The 16,926-nt window shown below is 36.2% G+C and overlaps 1 pseudogene; it reads right to left on the bottom strand.

The window, feature by feature from the left end:
* Positions 1-954: 954 nt before the first annotated feature.
* On the bottom strand, positions 955-16,311 carry LOC122070693 (annotated as a pseudogene).
* Between the last annotated feature and the right edge of the window lie 615 nt (positions 16,312-16,926).

The following is a 16,926-nucleotide window of genomic DNA, read 5'->3' as shown; positions in this document are numbered from 1 at the left end:
GACAAGTACCCACTCCCATGAGAAGGTCAAAAGCCCGGCCGATGACTTCTTGGATCAGAAAAGAAGTTGTACGTCTCTCTCTCTCTCATATAGGGTTTTAAATCCCGGGAGTTGAATCAGTATCGGTGGAAATTGATCTGTATTGAATTGGATGTCACTTTTTATTTTTTCTTAGAAAAAAAATTAAAATTTCTAACGATTTAACCCTTGATCTAATACTCAACCCAGAACTCACAAACTTCGTTTTCGATTCACATTGATTTCAGATCGAAATATCAGAATCATTTTTCCAGTGATGTTTTGAAGATGATGCTTGAAACGTGGAAGACCACTTGACTTTTGCTTTACTCATATGATGGTTGTGTTTTAGAATCATCCAATTGTGACAGCTTATGAATATATAACACCTTCAATGGTGAGGAAAAGAAATATCTAATGGTGTTTGACCAAAACAACTCAAGCTCTATATAATGCCTTTTGATTTCCCCCTCTTATTTGAAATGTGACGGAAGGCTAAAACCTGGAGAATACGCTAGCTGCGCTCAGAAGGATACGAGCTCTTATCAAGGTTATTTCTTGTCCAATGTTGTAGGGTAATAGAACCCTACAAGTTGGCATGGGAAACACCGGACTCGCAGACCATTGGGAGGGGAAGAAGGGGGCAGGAGTATCTTCAGCGCACAGCATAGAAGGGTAGCACAGTCTTTTCTCACCTGCACCAGTCTAGGTAGGAAAAGCCCAAATTGGCAAGGTTCTTTTCCCCCAAAGTTTTATTTCATCATATCACACTTATTTTTTTTGGTGAAAATATACATAAGGGCAATTTACATCAACCTCCCCTCGCGTTTGTTTATATTACATCTTCTCCCCTCAAAATTCGTTTATTACATTTAAACCCAAAAAACTAATGCCGTGAAAATCTTTTGAGGGTCATTTTGTTAAGTGGATACAATTTTATTGAACTCCCATTTTGTCCTTATTGTGTTCAACATACTGTCGATACAACTCCTCCAAGCAAGCAGGGCCGCACACCACATGATCCTCACCATGAACAATTAGCATCGGCAGATCCACTTCCTGGAGCCTCCCTTGCAACTCACTTGACACCCTCAGCAACTCCTTCGCCATCGCTGCCCGAGGTCTCCCCGGGTCTCCTCTTAGGAAGCCATCACCAGCTTCCTCTTCCACTCCTCCTTGAACGACACTTCCACAATAGTCCCCCTAGTAGGGACAACCTGCCACGTCGGCACCAATGCTATCGCCAGAGATAGAAAGTGCTTCAATTGCTATGGAGGCTTGAACTTATCGCTTACTCCACACATGGCGCCGTTTAGGACGACACCTTCCCATGGCTTGCTTTTCTTGCCTAGGTGGATGAGGAGAGTGATGGCTCTGTAAGAATATTCAAGAGAATATTCTCTATTATTGTCTCATATACCAATTAGGTAATTGACTAATACTAATCTCATAGAATTGGATTCCAAATAGGAAATCCACTCCTTATCAAATTAGAGAAAAGAGTCCTACCCTATTTGCATACCTTGATGGGAGGGTGCAAAACTGTATTTAATAGGATTCTAGGTCCTCCTCCTACTCTAACGCCAATCTCATTATTGGTTTCATCACCAAGAGAGCATTAAGGGGAACAAGTGAGAAACCTAGAGGATCCATTGTGTTCGTGATTAGGATTACATGAATAAAGATACAAGAAGAATATAATGACGGTAAATTCTTCTCAGTCGATGGTGAACGGTATGGATCAACCTTTATAGTTTAGTTTTGTGATTCAATGATTGTATGGTAAGATCCTATCTATTGTTATTAATAAGAATAACATCCTTCAAGTGGTATCAGAGCTGTATGATTACGCTTATGCGTTCTTGAATCACATGGAGAGTACTGTTCATGAATAGTATTTGGTACTGTTCATGAACAATACCCATTCTATGTTAAAGTAGTTGGGTGGGGTATGGTTCAATAGCGTCGATACTGTTCACGGCGCTGTTCATGAATAGTGATGATTACTGTTCATGAACAACGCCGATACTGTTCATGAATAGTGTCGATTACTGTTCATGAACAGTGCCATTACTATTCATGGCACTGTTATGAACGACACACAGTTCTGTTGCATGAGCCCGAGTATTCTTGTTCACGGTACTGTTTATGAACAGTACTCGACCCATATTATGTTAGTATGATCCGATTGATCAGATCGGCTTGAATGTGATGAATTGTATTAATTTTGATATTAATCCATATGATTCATGATCAATATTATACGGACAATTACAAATTCTCCTTTATGTTATTTACATGGGACTTACAAGTATTGAAAAGATTTAAATTCTAATTGTAAATTAGGGTTTATTTGTTATGCTTTACCCAAGGGTTTATTTTGTATAATGTAATTTAGGGTTTTGGGTTTGTGGCACCCTACTAAAAAAAAAAAACCCATATGTGGAGTTTAATAAACTAAACCCATTATGAAAGCCCATATTATGGGATTTAATGAAATTAACCCATTATGTAAGCTCATCTTCTCTTTATGCCTGATTCTATTCATAATAGATATGGTTTCTTTGTACTCTCTACTTAAGTTTGTACTTATTTTATAAATTGTACATCTATTTCTACTTATGCTCTATATTGCTAACTGAATTTCTATGATTTTTAGAATACTTTTATGGTAGAAATAGATAAAAATATATGTTGTCTATGTCTTTATGCATTATTTTAGAATACCTATGATGCTTGGATGACAATTTATGTTAAATTTAAATTGAAAGTGTATAATTCTCAAATTTAAATGCGTTTGGGGCATTAATGATTATGTGATTAAGTTGAATGGGAGTATCCATAGGTACACATTTTTTTTATCACAATAATTATATATATATTGGTCTTAAACATAATCGTATCACACATTCAATTTAAATTTCAAATTTTAGGGTCTTATGATGATCGTTATGTAACGGTCAAGATAGAATAGGAATTTCCACAGATATACATTCTTGATTGACTGCATTGATCTATATATAATAGTTTAACAGTTAAATGGGATGGGAATATCCACAGGTATACATTTTATTTGATCATTTTGATGACTTCAATATTTTACTCTAATGATGTCTTCCATCTAATGTAAAGTGAACCATTAGCATGTTGCCATCTCAATCCCACATGATAGATTGGAATGATGCAATAGGTTGCTTTTCTAAAATTTTAATATTCTACTACTGAAACTCAAAGCATGATGATTGATATGTATGCATTATTTATTCTTATTCATAGGTTCAACACCTATCTCTATTTCGAATAACGTGTCACTTCTGAATGGATCAAACTTTAATGACTGACATAAAGAACTTATTTATTACCTTGCTGCCATGGATCATGATTATGCCTTGCATAATGAGAAACCTGTGTTGTTTTATGGTTGTCCTTGTTAACAACTCGGCCACGTGGCAATGATGATGTGGCCAGTTTAGGTGACGTGGATGAAAATGATGACATGGTAGTGTACAGTGTCATCGATGAGATAACATAGTCTCTTGGTATGCATGGAGTGGTTTAATACATCCTTAATAGGTGGTGCGGGTTTTTCTGGGTCAAAACTGGCAAAATTGACCTATTTATGCTCGGGGGAATTTTCGGTAATGAAAATGATATTTTTGGAAGATCGGTTCTTCATGAAAAAGATAGATTGTAATTTACCTAGTCCAGTGCATTTGATTTTGTCACATTCTGATACCGTATGAAGAAGTTATGGCATTTGTGGCAGTCAATGATAGTTTCAGCATTGAAGATGAATTTTTTAAAGGAAGTGTTCTACATGTAACAATACAACAAAAATCCAATCTTTCCAACGGTTCTAATTTCATCGCATTCCGATTCCGTATGAGAAAGATGCATCATTGGAAAGGTCTAGGGGCATTTTGATCTTTTTACATGGCTGAGTCAGATGATTGAGTATTCTGAAAAGTCGTAGATCGTCTAGTTACGGTTCCAACGCACTTCATTTCATCTCGATCGGATATCGTATGAAAAAGTTATAAGTGTTTCCGTGAAGCCGGTTCGAAAATCCAAACTAGAAAATCAATAGATGCTCTCGGTGTTGGGTGGATTTTCTGGATTTTAATTTTGAAATTTCAGGGGCTTTTATGTAATTTCAAGGTTTTAAAGGTCTGAGTTGGTAAGGGGTTTTTGGCATTAAAGTTTATAGAAGCAAGGGCTTATGTGTATATAAGAGAATCAGAGGGATCCTTAATACACGGTTCACATTGAACCACGACGGTCAGATTCAGATCTGACGGTTCGTGCAAGAGCTTGCGTTGAAGATGCTTATCCGAGGCTTCTCATTGGTGAAGTGTATTAGATATGATGGTGTGGCGCTTCACCATATTGAGTCTTAATTGTGTGTAGCGCTTGTGCATAGAATCTATAAAGAGATTCTCCATATCTTGATCTGAGCCAATCATATCAGATCGGTTCCGATCTAACGGTCAATATTGATGGAGCTTTATTAAAGTTAACCGACAGCGTACTGTGAAACGTGCTACACCACCAATCAGTGATCGATAACGCGTCTGACAATGTCAGTGCATACGTCATTGAGATTCAAAACCTACGGTTTAGATCTATTGTTCGTTGGTTTAATCAGACGGCTCCGATTAAGAGAAACCTTTTGATGAGATCTACGGCCAGATCTACGCATCGATTGCGTGCACTGCCGGTGTAGCCTACGCTACCCCTACAAAGATTCTATTTCTGGCTATCTTATTGCTCCAACTTCAAATTGTCATATCTCCCTCATTTTAACTCTGATTTGGGTGATTCAAGTTGAAGATTCTTCATCTCTCCGAGCTCTACATACCAGAGGGAAGAAATCAGGTAGAGGGGTTGCTAAGGTGGTTGGAAAAAGGAGTTGAAGCTCGTGGAAGGCTAAGGGTTTGAATGAAAGACCTCCATCCTCTTGCACTTCATCCATAGCCCCCATTAGAGGCTTAGGAAGCTACTGGAAACCAAGGTAGCAAGCTCTATTGGTTGTTGCCAAGAAAAAAAAATAGAAGACAAGAGAAGAAAAGGGAAATAGAGAAGAAGTTTTTCCCTCTCTTTGTGTGTGTGTGAATGTGAATGTGAATGCCATTGTTGCTCTATGAAAGTAAAGACAAGGAGAAAAGGAAGAAGAAGAACCTAGAATTTGGTTCTTGTGAGTCGCTTCAAGAAACCCAAGTGCCAACCAGGGTTGAAGCATTGGCAGCACGGAGACAACGTGATTGTGGTCCACATCAAGTGGAGATCGACATTATTGCATCTCCAACGGTTACTCTTTGCCAAAGTAACCTCACTTTTGCCAAATTATCATTATTATAAATCATTGTAGGCAAGATATTTGATAAAATGCCTAAGTGATAGTTGTAGTCTATTTGGGGGAAATTTACATGTATGAGTGCTTCACTATAGGGCATTGTTATAAGCCCAACTTTATTTTATTGGTGTTTAGTGGGTGCTGGAAATAGGGGCTATGTGTTCCTTGGTAGGTACAACTACCTAAACCTATTTTCCATGGGTGCGGCCTCTCAGATCATTCTGAGAAAACTAGGGTGAAGACTTAGCCATTGTATGTCATTGGTAGAAACTGAGAATGCGTTCCCTTGGCTGTGGGTGCATTCATAATTAGTATTGAGTAAATGCTGAGCCCGACAGTGGGTATTACTCCGTGCATGTAGGCAACTGGCCGAAGCACGTATTTCTTGTGTTGTGGATGTATGTGCTCTTATTTGTATTATGGATTGGAGTGCTTGGCTGCAGAATGGGTGTATACATCTGGTAGACCTGACCAGTTGGTGGTGCAGTGTGGATGTGCATACGACTGTGTATGTATGTGACAGTAATTACTGTGTGAGGTTTATGAGACAACTCTGAGCAGCAATACAGGCTATATGAGTAAGTTTCATGCAACAGTAAGAATGGTCAGTAGTATACATAGCAGCTCTGGGCAGTATCAATAGACTGTGCTATTGAAGTGTAAATAGTGATTGCCACATCAGGGGTACAGTTGAAAAATAAAAAAATATTTGGCACACTGATTCACCCCTCCTCTCAGTGTTAATCGGGACCCAACAACCTGCTGCTTTCACTGAAAAGAGCACTGATGATGATGTTACATTACATAATTGGTGGGAGCGTTCCAACCGTCTTTGGCTTTTATATATCAAGAAGACGATTAGCAAGACTTTCAAAAACTCCATATCAACTTCTGAAAATGCAAAGGAATACCTAATCAATGTAGAGAACCGTTTTGCTACTGCTGATAAATCTTTGGCTGGGACTTTGATGACCAAACTAGTAACAATGAAGTATACTGGTACTAATGGGATAGGGGACCATATATCTGAAATGGTAATTATTTACAACTAAAACCCCTCGAATTGATAATGAATGAAGGTTGTCTTGTCCAAATCATTCTAACTTCACTTCCTCCTCGTTTTGGAGCATTCAAAATCCACTACAATACAAATAAAGATAAGTGGACTCTGAATGAACTTCAGAGTATGTGTGTCCAAGAGAATAGGAGATTGAATGACGAGGGAGGCCAGGTGGTCAATTTTGTATCCAACCAAAATAAAAAGAAGAGAGAAAATTTTAAAAAGAACAATGCATTAAAGAAAGCTTCCAATCCAAAGTCTGATGACAAGGAAAAGAAAACTAACAAGTTGAAGTGTTTCTTCTGTAAGAAAGTAGGACACCTTCAGAAAGACTGTCAGAAACGCAAGACTTGGTTCGAAAAGAAGGTAATGATTCTATCCTAGTATGTTTTCAAACCAATCCTATTGATGTTCCTTGTAATACTTGGTGGATTGATTCAAGAGCAACTTGTCATATTTCTAATTGTATGTAGGACTTTCTCACAACCCAGAAACCAAATCAAAGTGAGAGCGTCGTCTACATGGGAAACCGATAAGAGTCTGAAGTTCGATCCATCGGCACTTATAGAATCATATTGGACACCGGATTCTAGTTGGACCTTATGGATACTCTTTATGTTCCTTCTATTTCTGGAAATTTAGTTTCATTATCGAGACTTAATTGTGAAGATTTTAAGTTTACTTTTGGTGATAAGGTTGTAAATGTTTTTCAATACACCAATCTAGTTTGCACTGGATATTTATATGAGTCTTTATAAATTTAATTTGGATTCTAATTTTTCTAAATCCATTATTGCACTGCATGTGAATGTTCGATCAAAGCGTAAATCCAACAATGATGATTCCTCATCCCTATGGCATGGACGTTTAGGTCATATTTCTAGACCTTGAATAGAGAGGTTAGTGAAACATCAAATATTGTCAAATCTAGACTTCACTGACTTCACCACTTGTATAGATTGCATCAAAGGTAAGCAATCTAAGACAAATAAATTTGCTGCCAAAAGGATCAATTCACTTCTAGAATTGATACACACTGACATTTGTGGTCATTTTGATCCTTGTATAACTGGTGAAAATTATTTCATCAGCTTCATTGATGATTACTCATGATACTATTATGTCTACTTATTAAAAGAAAAATCTGATGCTTTAAATGCTTTTGAAGTGTTCTGTGCTGAAGTCAAAAATAAGTTAGACAGAAATATTAAAACTGTGAGATCTGATAGAGGGGGTGAATATTATGGTAGACATACTGATGTAGGGCAAAGTGAAAGACCATTTGCCCGATTCCTTAAGTTGAAGGGTATAACCCCCGAATACACAACTCCCGGTACATCTGAACAAAATGGGGTTACAGAAAGACATAATCGTACCATCATAGATATGGTACGTAGCATGATGAACAACTCCTCATCGCCTGAATTCTTATGGAGCGAAGCATTAAAAATAGCTGTGTATATCTTGAATCGGGTTCCTAGTAAGTCAGTTCCTAAAACTCCTTACGAGTTATGGAATGGAAGGAAACCTAGTTTAGGACATTTACATATATGGGGTTGTCCTGCTGAAGCTAGATTGTACAATCCACATGAAAGAAAAATTGACCCTAAAACCATAAGTTGTTACTTTATTGGTTATTGTCAGTGGTCAAAGGGTTATAGGTTTTATGAACCAACGCATAGTACTAGAATTGTAGAAACTCGAACTGCTAAATTCTTAAAGGATGGTAATATTAGTGCGAGTGAGAAACCACGTAATATGGTATTTGAAGAACATCAAATTTCTTTACCGATTTATGTACATTGTAATAACATTGTGGTTCCACGGGTGACTGTTTATAATGATCTAGTGGAATAACAAACTATAGAAGATATACATATTCATCATGATGATGTTATCCCACAGGTAACTATTGAAAATGATCATATAGAACAACAAACTATTGAAGATGTATCACTCTATTATGTAGTTACCATTGATAATACTATGAATGTTTCTCAACTGAAAATTCAAGGAAGACCTCAGAGGGTTCGAAGGTCTGCTATTCCTGATGACTATATAGTATATCTCCAAGAATCAAAGTTTGATATTGGAATCAAGAATGACCCATTAACCTTTTCACAGACCATAAACGATAATAATTCTCTTAAATGGGTAGATACCATGAAAGATGAGATGAAGTCCATGAGTGGCAATGATGTCTGAGATCTTGTTCAATTACCAACGGGTTTTATGGCGATGGGTTGTAAATGGGTATTTAAAACCAAACGTAACTCAAAGGGTAATATTAAGAGACATAAAGCTAGACTAGTTGCAAAGGGACTCACTCAGAAAGAAGGCATTGATTACCATGAAACCTTCTCTCCTGTCTCTAAGAAGTATTCTCTGAGAATCATATTGGCATTAGTCGCTCATTATGATCTAGAGCTTTACCAAATGGATGTGAAAACTGCATTCTTGAATGGGGATTTAGATGAGGAAGTCTACATGAACCAACCTGAGGGATTTAGTGATCAAGGAAAAGAAAAACTAGTGTGCAAACTTAAGAAATCCATATACGGACTTAAACAAGCTTCCAAACAGTAGTATATTAAATTTAACCATATCATTGTTTCCTTCGAATTTGTTGAGAATATCTTTGATAGGTATATATATCTGAAACTTAGTGGGAGTAAATTTATATTTCTGGTCTTATATGTAGATGATATTTTACTTGCTAATAATGATTTTGGTTTGTTGAGTGATACAAAGACCTTTCTTTCTAAGAATTTTGAAATAAAAGATATAGGTTTAGCTTCTTTCGTTATCAGCATTAAGATATTTCATGATAGATCTCGTCGGATACTTAGGCTATCACAGAAAACCTATATTGATAAAGTTTTGGAAAGATATGGCATGATGAATTACAAATCAGGTGTTTTTCCCATTATCAAAGGAGATAAGTTCAGTCTAAATCAATGCCCAAAGAATGATTTGAAAAGAGCACAAATGAAGGATATTCCCTATTCTTCCACAGTAGGAAGTCTTATGTATGCAATGACTTGTATTCGTCCAAACATCAGTTTTGCTGTTAGTATGTTAGGCAGATATGTGAGTAATCCTGGCATGGATCATTGTGTTGTAGTAAAAAAGGTGATGAGGTATTTAAAGGGGACTAGGGAGTATATGCTTACTTACAGAGCATCTGATCAGTTATAAGTGATCGGATATTCGGACTCTGATTATGCAGGATGCCTTGACAGTAGGAAATCTACATTAGGATACATCTTTCTACTTACTGGTGGGGCGATTTCTTGGAAGTCCAAGAAACAGACTTGTGTCTCTACTTCTACTATGGAAGCAGAGTTTGTGGCGCACTTTGAGGCTACATCTATGGCAATTTGATTATGAAACTTTATCTCAGGACTTCGGTTGTCGACACCATTTCGAAGCTGCTGAGAATGTATTGTGACAATGTTGTTGCCGTATATTACTCCAAGAATGATAAACATTCAAGTAGAGCGAAGTATATTGGAGTAAAATACAATTTTGTGAAGGAATCAGTTCAGAAACAAGAAGTGTCTATTACACACATCAAGACAAATCTGATGATAGCTGATCCTATGACCAAGGCATTAGCGCCTAAACACTTTATGGATCTTGTAATGGACATGGTTTTATGTAAAGTTTGATGTAATGGTTATATTATGTTAGACATTTTTACTTATTTATTTAAATGATCATGATATTTGCCGTTTCTGAATATTTCTCACTTTATTATTGTGTGTATACATTTTATTTTATATATGTGAGATATTATGTTGAACCATTTAGTTATAGACTTTTCTAGTCTATTCTCTACTTTTGCACCTGTTTGGATGAAGTTATTAGTGTTGTGACTATAGAAGGGAGTATGTCGTTATATGATGTATAACCGCCATGATCCACATTAGTAGTTTTGTTCAAATATGGTATTATGATTATGATGACATAAAGTTGATGGATTTACTTTCAAATACTGTAGTATGATGTTAGAATCCAAATTATGTTTGAGATTATAATTATGTGGTCATATGGTTCAAGTGGGAGATTGTAAGAGTATTCTCTATTATTGTCCCATATACCAATTAGGTAATTGACCGATACTAATCTCATAGAATTGGATTCCAAATAGGAAACTCACACCTCGTCAAATTAGGAAAAAAATCCTACCCTATTTGCACACCTTGATGGGAGGGTGCAAAACTTTATTTAATAGGACTCTAGGTCCTCCTCCTACTCTAACGTCAATCTCATTATTGGTTTAATCACCAAGAGAGTATTAAGGGGAGCTAGTGGGAGAAACCTAGAAGATCCATTGTGTTCGTGATTGGAATTACATGAATAAAGATACAAGAAGAATATAATGGCGACAAATTCTTCACAGTCGATGGTGAACGGTATGCGTTGACCCTTATAGTTTAATTTTGTGATTCAATGATTATATGGCAAGATCCTATTTGTTGTTATTAATAGGAATGACATCCTTCAGGCTCCGCCAAATGACTCAGAGTAGAGGAAGGAGGGGAGAGACGATGGGTAAAGAGAGCGAAAGGAGTAAAAAATGAGATGCAGTCGTTGACGACGGTGTTGATCTTGGGGATATGGTAAGGGAGGCCTTCGGAGAGGCCGTGACCTTGATGGTCTGCGCAAGTGGCGAAACCGGACTTGGCGAAGAGGGTGGAGGTGAGCTAGACGAACCATCTTGACTCTGCGGTGTAACCATAAACGATGGCAACGATGTCGTGGATCCTTTTGGGTGGAAGAGGGATCTAAGACTGGGTGAAGAGTTTCATGCCACGGGCGTTGTTGATATATTGGGAGGAGCGAGAGACAGAGTGGTGTGCATAGAACTCCTCCGGCGAGAGAGACCCAAATGGGCTCTTCTCGTTCACCTCACTTATTGGATGAACAACATTCTCTTTCTCTGTCACCTGTAAATGGTCTATAGTCACTACTCACTATGGGAATCCAAGAGAAATTAAGAGATGCCCAAGTGAGAGAAGAGTAAGAGAAGACTCAAAAGTGGGGGTATGTTGAACACAATAAGGGCAAAATGGGATTTTCAATAAAATTAGATCCACTTAACAGACTGACCCTCAAAAGATTCTCATGGTGTTAGTTTTTTGGGTTTAAATATAATAAAATAATTTTGAGGGGGAGGACGTAATATAGGAAAATGTGAGAGGAGGTTGATGTAAATTACCCTATATATAAATATTAATGAAAAATATAAGGACCCAGTTTCTCTGAACTCCCTATAGTTAAGAGAAAATCTCTTCGTCCATAAGATCTCTAACCCTTGATTGAATCGGAGAAGTGTATCTTTGACCTTCTCTATATAATCGAGAACGAGAATTAGTAATGAATGATACTTATTCTTTCTAAAGTGAAGAGGTTCTAGTTTCACCCATGATGAATAAAAACCAAATCCAAAAGATAATGAATCTTTTGCACACAAAGTTCTGTCACCATCCAATTTACCATATGACATAAAACTATGGCTCATGGAGAGAAGCAATCTCCATTGTCGTCGAGGGCAGACAATTGGGGGGAGGGGGGGGGGGGGAGGGGGAGGGGGAGGGGTGGGGAGATGGCCATGGTAGTGTTATTAGGCGGCAATCTCGGACATCCAAGGAATCATAGTTCTTTTTTGCCAAAATCAAAATTTTCAATTACAATTATTCATTATAGCTAGACACGAGATAGAAATAAAAAAGTTAAGTCAAGTCCAAAGAAAATACATCTATTACATATTGACCTTTACAAGAGGGGAGAGAGAACTCTCACGATTATGACCCTGAATGTGGCACTTCAGCTTACAAATGATTTCCAAATTCCAACTTGTCTAAGTGGGCAATCATCTAAATCAGCACTCAATTCTTCAAACCCGATTCATATTTATAATTTTTTAAGTAGATTTCAAATTTTCAACAATTTACATTTTGGAGATACAGTTTTGTGAGGGAGTATGAACTCTCTGCTTAGACACATAAGGGTAAAATGACCGTCTTGTCTTCAATGAAATGCAAAATGATGCCTTTACTGATGCTTCCTCATAAGATAGTTAATCTGGCATGCATTCAAGAAGAGAATATTGTCGAGTAAATAGGTTGATCTAATTAAAGATATGAATGAAAGCATTGTGACAAGCATGAGAACTGCGGGAGATAAAAATAATGAATTTTCAATTACAATTGGGTTACATCAAGGATCAGGCTTAAGCCCTTATTTATTTGGACTCATCATGGATGATTTAACTATGAACATCCAAGAAGAGGTTTTGTGGTGTATTCTCCTTTCTAATGATATTGTTTTTTGTGGATGAGAAAAAAAGCAGAGATTAATGTAAAGTTAAAGTTCTGGAGATCCACATTAGAATCAAGAGGCTTTAAGATAAGTAAAATAAAGACGCAGTGGAAAAATCCACCTTGACTTATCATTGCGTTCTTTCTTTCACCACAAGAAGTTTCTATGCAATTTTATCAAAGATTGTGATGCCACACAGGTCATATATAGCCTCTATTGGATCAACTATTGAGCTTAATATAAGTATATATAAATTCGCTAGTATACAGGGGGAAAGAATTTAAAGTTACATAAAATATATGATTTATTTTATTATTCTTAGGCAAAAAGTTGTTTTAGACGGACTGACGTGATAAGTTTATAAGGTGGCTCACCAATTTTAGCCTCATAATGAGATTATAAGGAAAATTGGACTGTTGGATTGATAGGTCTAGGATTAGATTAGACACAAGTCAGATTTTAGGGCCTATTCCATCAAATGTCCACTTATATACTGACATTCATACATATATTTTTAGCCATATATTATGGCCATGCATCCCTTTTTAGTCCTTAAATTGAATTCTTTATTTTGTCACTTGACAAATTCTGTTTGAAATGAAACTTGATACATATGTTAGAGACCTTGAGATCTACTGTCCAAAATTTAGATCTCATGATATGATATATGGCAAAAACTTAGGTTGTCCTCACAAGCTTATTAGTGGACTAGCATGGGTAACGTAGCCTTGTTTGATATATTTATACTTTCTTATGTGACTGTCAACTATTAGGACTACCTACCATGCACTAGACACATTGGAATCAGAGGGTTGGTGTAGTTAACTCGAACCATTGGATAGATAAAGAGCAAGCTTCGATTCAGTTATATATGTAATATCCAAAAAGGAAAAATAAATCAGTTATAACCATATTTGACTACAAGGGATTTAAAGGGAAGGAAAGTGAAAATTTTCTAGCCTAAGAAAGAAATCTTTGTTATCATTTTACCATATATTCAAATAAGGTATTTAAATTTCTTATTATATCTAGTAATAATACATTTTACAAGTAATTTTTATCTTATATTTTAAATCAAATGGACTTTAATGTAAAGTAAAGTGAAATTTAATAACTAAATATGGAATGATTTGGAGTTAGATACATTAACATGGGGTAATTTACGAAAGTTTTTTTCAAGTTTGAAAATTTTACTTCCTTTCTTTTTAATTATCCTTGCAACCAAATGATGCCTACATAATAGCTTTTATGAACTTTTTCAATTGTATAATCCAACATGTATTGATGATGTGACTCATGAGACTGTGTTATTGAAAAATATATTTTATAAAACTTTGTTTACTACATACCAAGTGGATGAAAAGTCATTCTCCTGTCAATGAGCTAGCTTATTTGTGTTGTTTATATTTTTAGGAATGCATCTCTCCAAATTTAAAACAGATCAAACTAATTCTACCATCCATCTAACAAAAGGTCAGGTGGCCTAAGTTAATTAAGCTTTCCTTTTGCATGACTCAAAATATGGCATGATGGAAAGGGTTTCTAAGTAATTAAGGACATAACAAAATCATTTTCCCTAAAAAACCAACAATAGAGATGTAAAAGGAATAAATGGATAAATACTCCTAGATTCTAGACCAGTGTACATGCCAATATCATCAATGTCTACAAACACTAAAGTTCGCATTCTATTTTCTTTGCACATGAGAGTTGTTTTATTATATGTATGCATGTCTGGAGCTAACCAACATATGCTTCACTATGCATGTGAATGGGCATCTCTCTCTTTCCCAATATATATATATATATATATATTCCTATTCTTTTCTAAAGATACAAATCAATTGGATTTTCTTATTCACAAAAAATAAATAAATAAAAAAAATTAAAAAGAAGATTGGATTCTCTCTTCCTCCACCTTGTCTCCACTATTTCTCATCGTCCAAGGGAACTAGTCCTCAGTAGTCATTGACAGAATATTCTCCCTGTTTAAAGGGAAAGGTTTAAACTTTAATACTATACTTACTTATATTATTAAGGACGTATTCGATAATGTACCCCACGATTATATCTCATTTTTCTATACTCTCCTCATAATTCTATTTCAATATAAGAAGAGGAGGGGGAAAGACAAATATGACAAGCAGGATAACGTAATAAGAACTAAGGGGATTATGATCTCATGATTCAGGGCTTGAAAATAGTTATATACTTAGAAACCAAGTTGTGGTAACATTAATTAGCTGTATACTTTCACAAAAATATAATAATAATAATAATAATAATAATAATAATAATAATAATAATCCAACAGGTTTCCATTAATAATAATAATAATAATAATAATAATTATTATTATTATTATTATTATTATTAATGTTTGTACACTATAGTGTTAGATTAATAGCTCATCCTCCCTGTGGGTTGCGCTGCTTATTTTTATTAATTAATAATGGAAACCTGTTGGATTGATCATTAGGCACTCTCATCTTATCTTGAGATTTGGTTAACTGACGTTGTGTGCCGGCCGGGGATGCAATGTCATGGCTCTAAATAAAAAATTTCTTTTCTTATTAGGATTTTGGAATACTAGTTAGGATGCAAGTTTGGCCTTGACGGCTCGAATCCGCCCTTGGCCTGCCCTGATCCCGAACAAGTACCAGTCTAAAAATTTTGGCCCTGAGCGGCCTAACCCTGGGTCAAGGCGGATAAGAATTGATGTCTTTGGCCCGCCCAATCCGCCCTGAACCTAACCATGATTTTTTTATCCGAACTTTTAGCCGCCGGCCTTGTTTTTTGCCACTGATGTTGACTTTGGACTTTTTATTTTTTTAGAATATTCACCTCTTTGTTTAACATGACAAGGGTTTTAAGATCATCGGATTGTTTTCCTTATTAGGATGACCTCTTTGTTTGTCATGACAAATAATTGAAATTTTTTAGATTATTTGCTTTCTTAGGATGATAGCCTCTTTGTTTACCATAATAGTTGTAGTTATTTGTATTGTTTGAATGTTTGCATTAGGATGTTCTCCTCATGACAAGTAATTTGTGATTTTGTGTTTTTTTTTTTTACTCTTCTTTATTATGAATATTTTTATTTTTTAGTTATTTCATATTTTGCGAGGTTAGGGTCAGGGTATACTTGGCTCTTGATTGCAAAACTAGAGTTAGGGTCATCCCGACCCAACCTTGATAAATCAACGCCAATCAGGGCGGGTAAGGGTAAGCCTGAACCCTGAAGGGTTGGGCCTGGGTTAAAGTTTTGTAATCCTAAGTCAGGGTCAGAGCGGGTTTGGGACCAGTTAAAGGGACTTAGGGTTGGGCTAGGGTATTAAGAAGCCCGGCCCAACCTGGCCCTCTTGCACCCCTAGTACTAGTCCACCAATTAATTGATAAATGGAAAGCAGAAGTCTTTTGTGGGATAAATAAATTATGGGAAAAAGAAAACTATCCACTTGGAATGTGAAAAAACAGCATCATCCCTTACCTCATGTAAAGAAGATGTCTCTACACAACTTCCCATGGGTCTACGCATTGGTGCAGTGCCCATGCAAGCAAAAGTGTTCTCTTGTCCATGAACTTTTTTGTGAGTTGAGGACCTGAGGTAGTCATGTGATTATCCATACACCCAAAGACCCAGTGTGAGACTTGTTGACAAGTACCACTCCCACCGAGAAGGCTGGATGCCCAGACTATAACTTCTTGGATCGGAAAGGCTATATTGTACTTATATAAGTATATATAGTTTGTATCCAAGTAAAGTTTCAAAATGATAATCCCTAATTTTACTTTTCCTTTTACTTTTGAATTTGAGTTTTGAACTTAGAAGTGTTGGAGGGAAAAATTTTTGAATTTTTATTCATAAATTTTGAACAAAAGTCAAAGTTTTGTGCTAAAAAATCAAGGTGTTTAATCCAACGTTAGTTTGAAAGGAGTATAATTGAGAGCATATATAGTCTAGTTTTTTAAAGGTGTAAACCCTTTGGAGAGGAACTCTCCTCCTTCTCATGTGTGTAAGGTTTCTTAGGATGCTTTTGAATGACGCTAAACTAAACCATGGCCGAAGTTGTTATGGTGTGGTCAAGGGGTACTTACCTTTTTTGCACCTCTTGAGTTCTGCTTCACATACAACTAATTAACATTAGACACCTATTCGTACATACCC

Source organism: Macadamia integrifolia, unplaced genomic scaffold (genome assembly GCF_013358625.1).
Source record: "Macadamia integrifolia cultivar HAES 741 unplaced genomic scaffold, SCU_Mint_v3 scaffold976, whole genome shotgun sequence".
Taxonomy (NCBI): domain Eukaryota; kingdom Viridiplantae; phylum Streptophyta; class Magnoliopsida; order Proteales; family Proteaceae; genus Macadamia; species Macadamia integrifolia.
The sequence above is the reverse complement of the archived record's forward strand: the minus strand, read 5'-3'. Positions and strand labels throughout refer to the sequence as shown.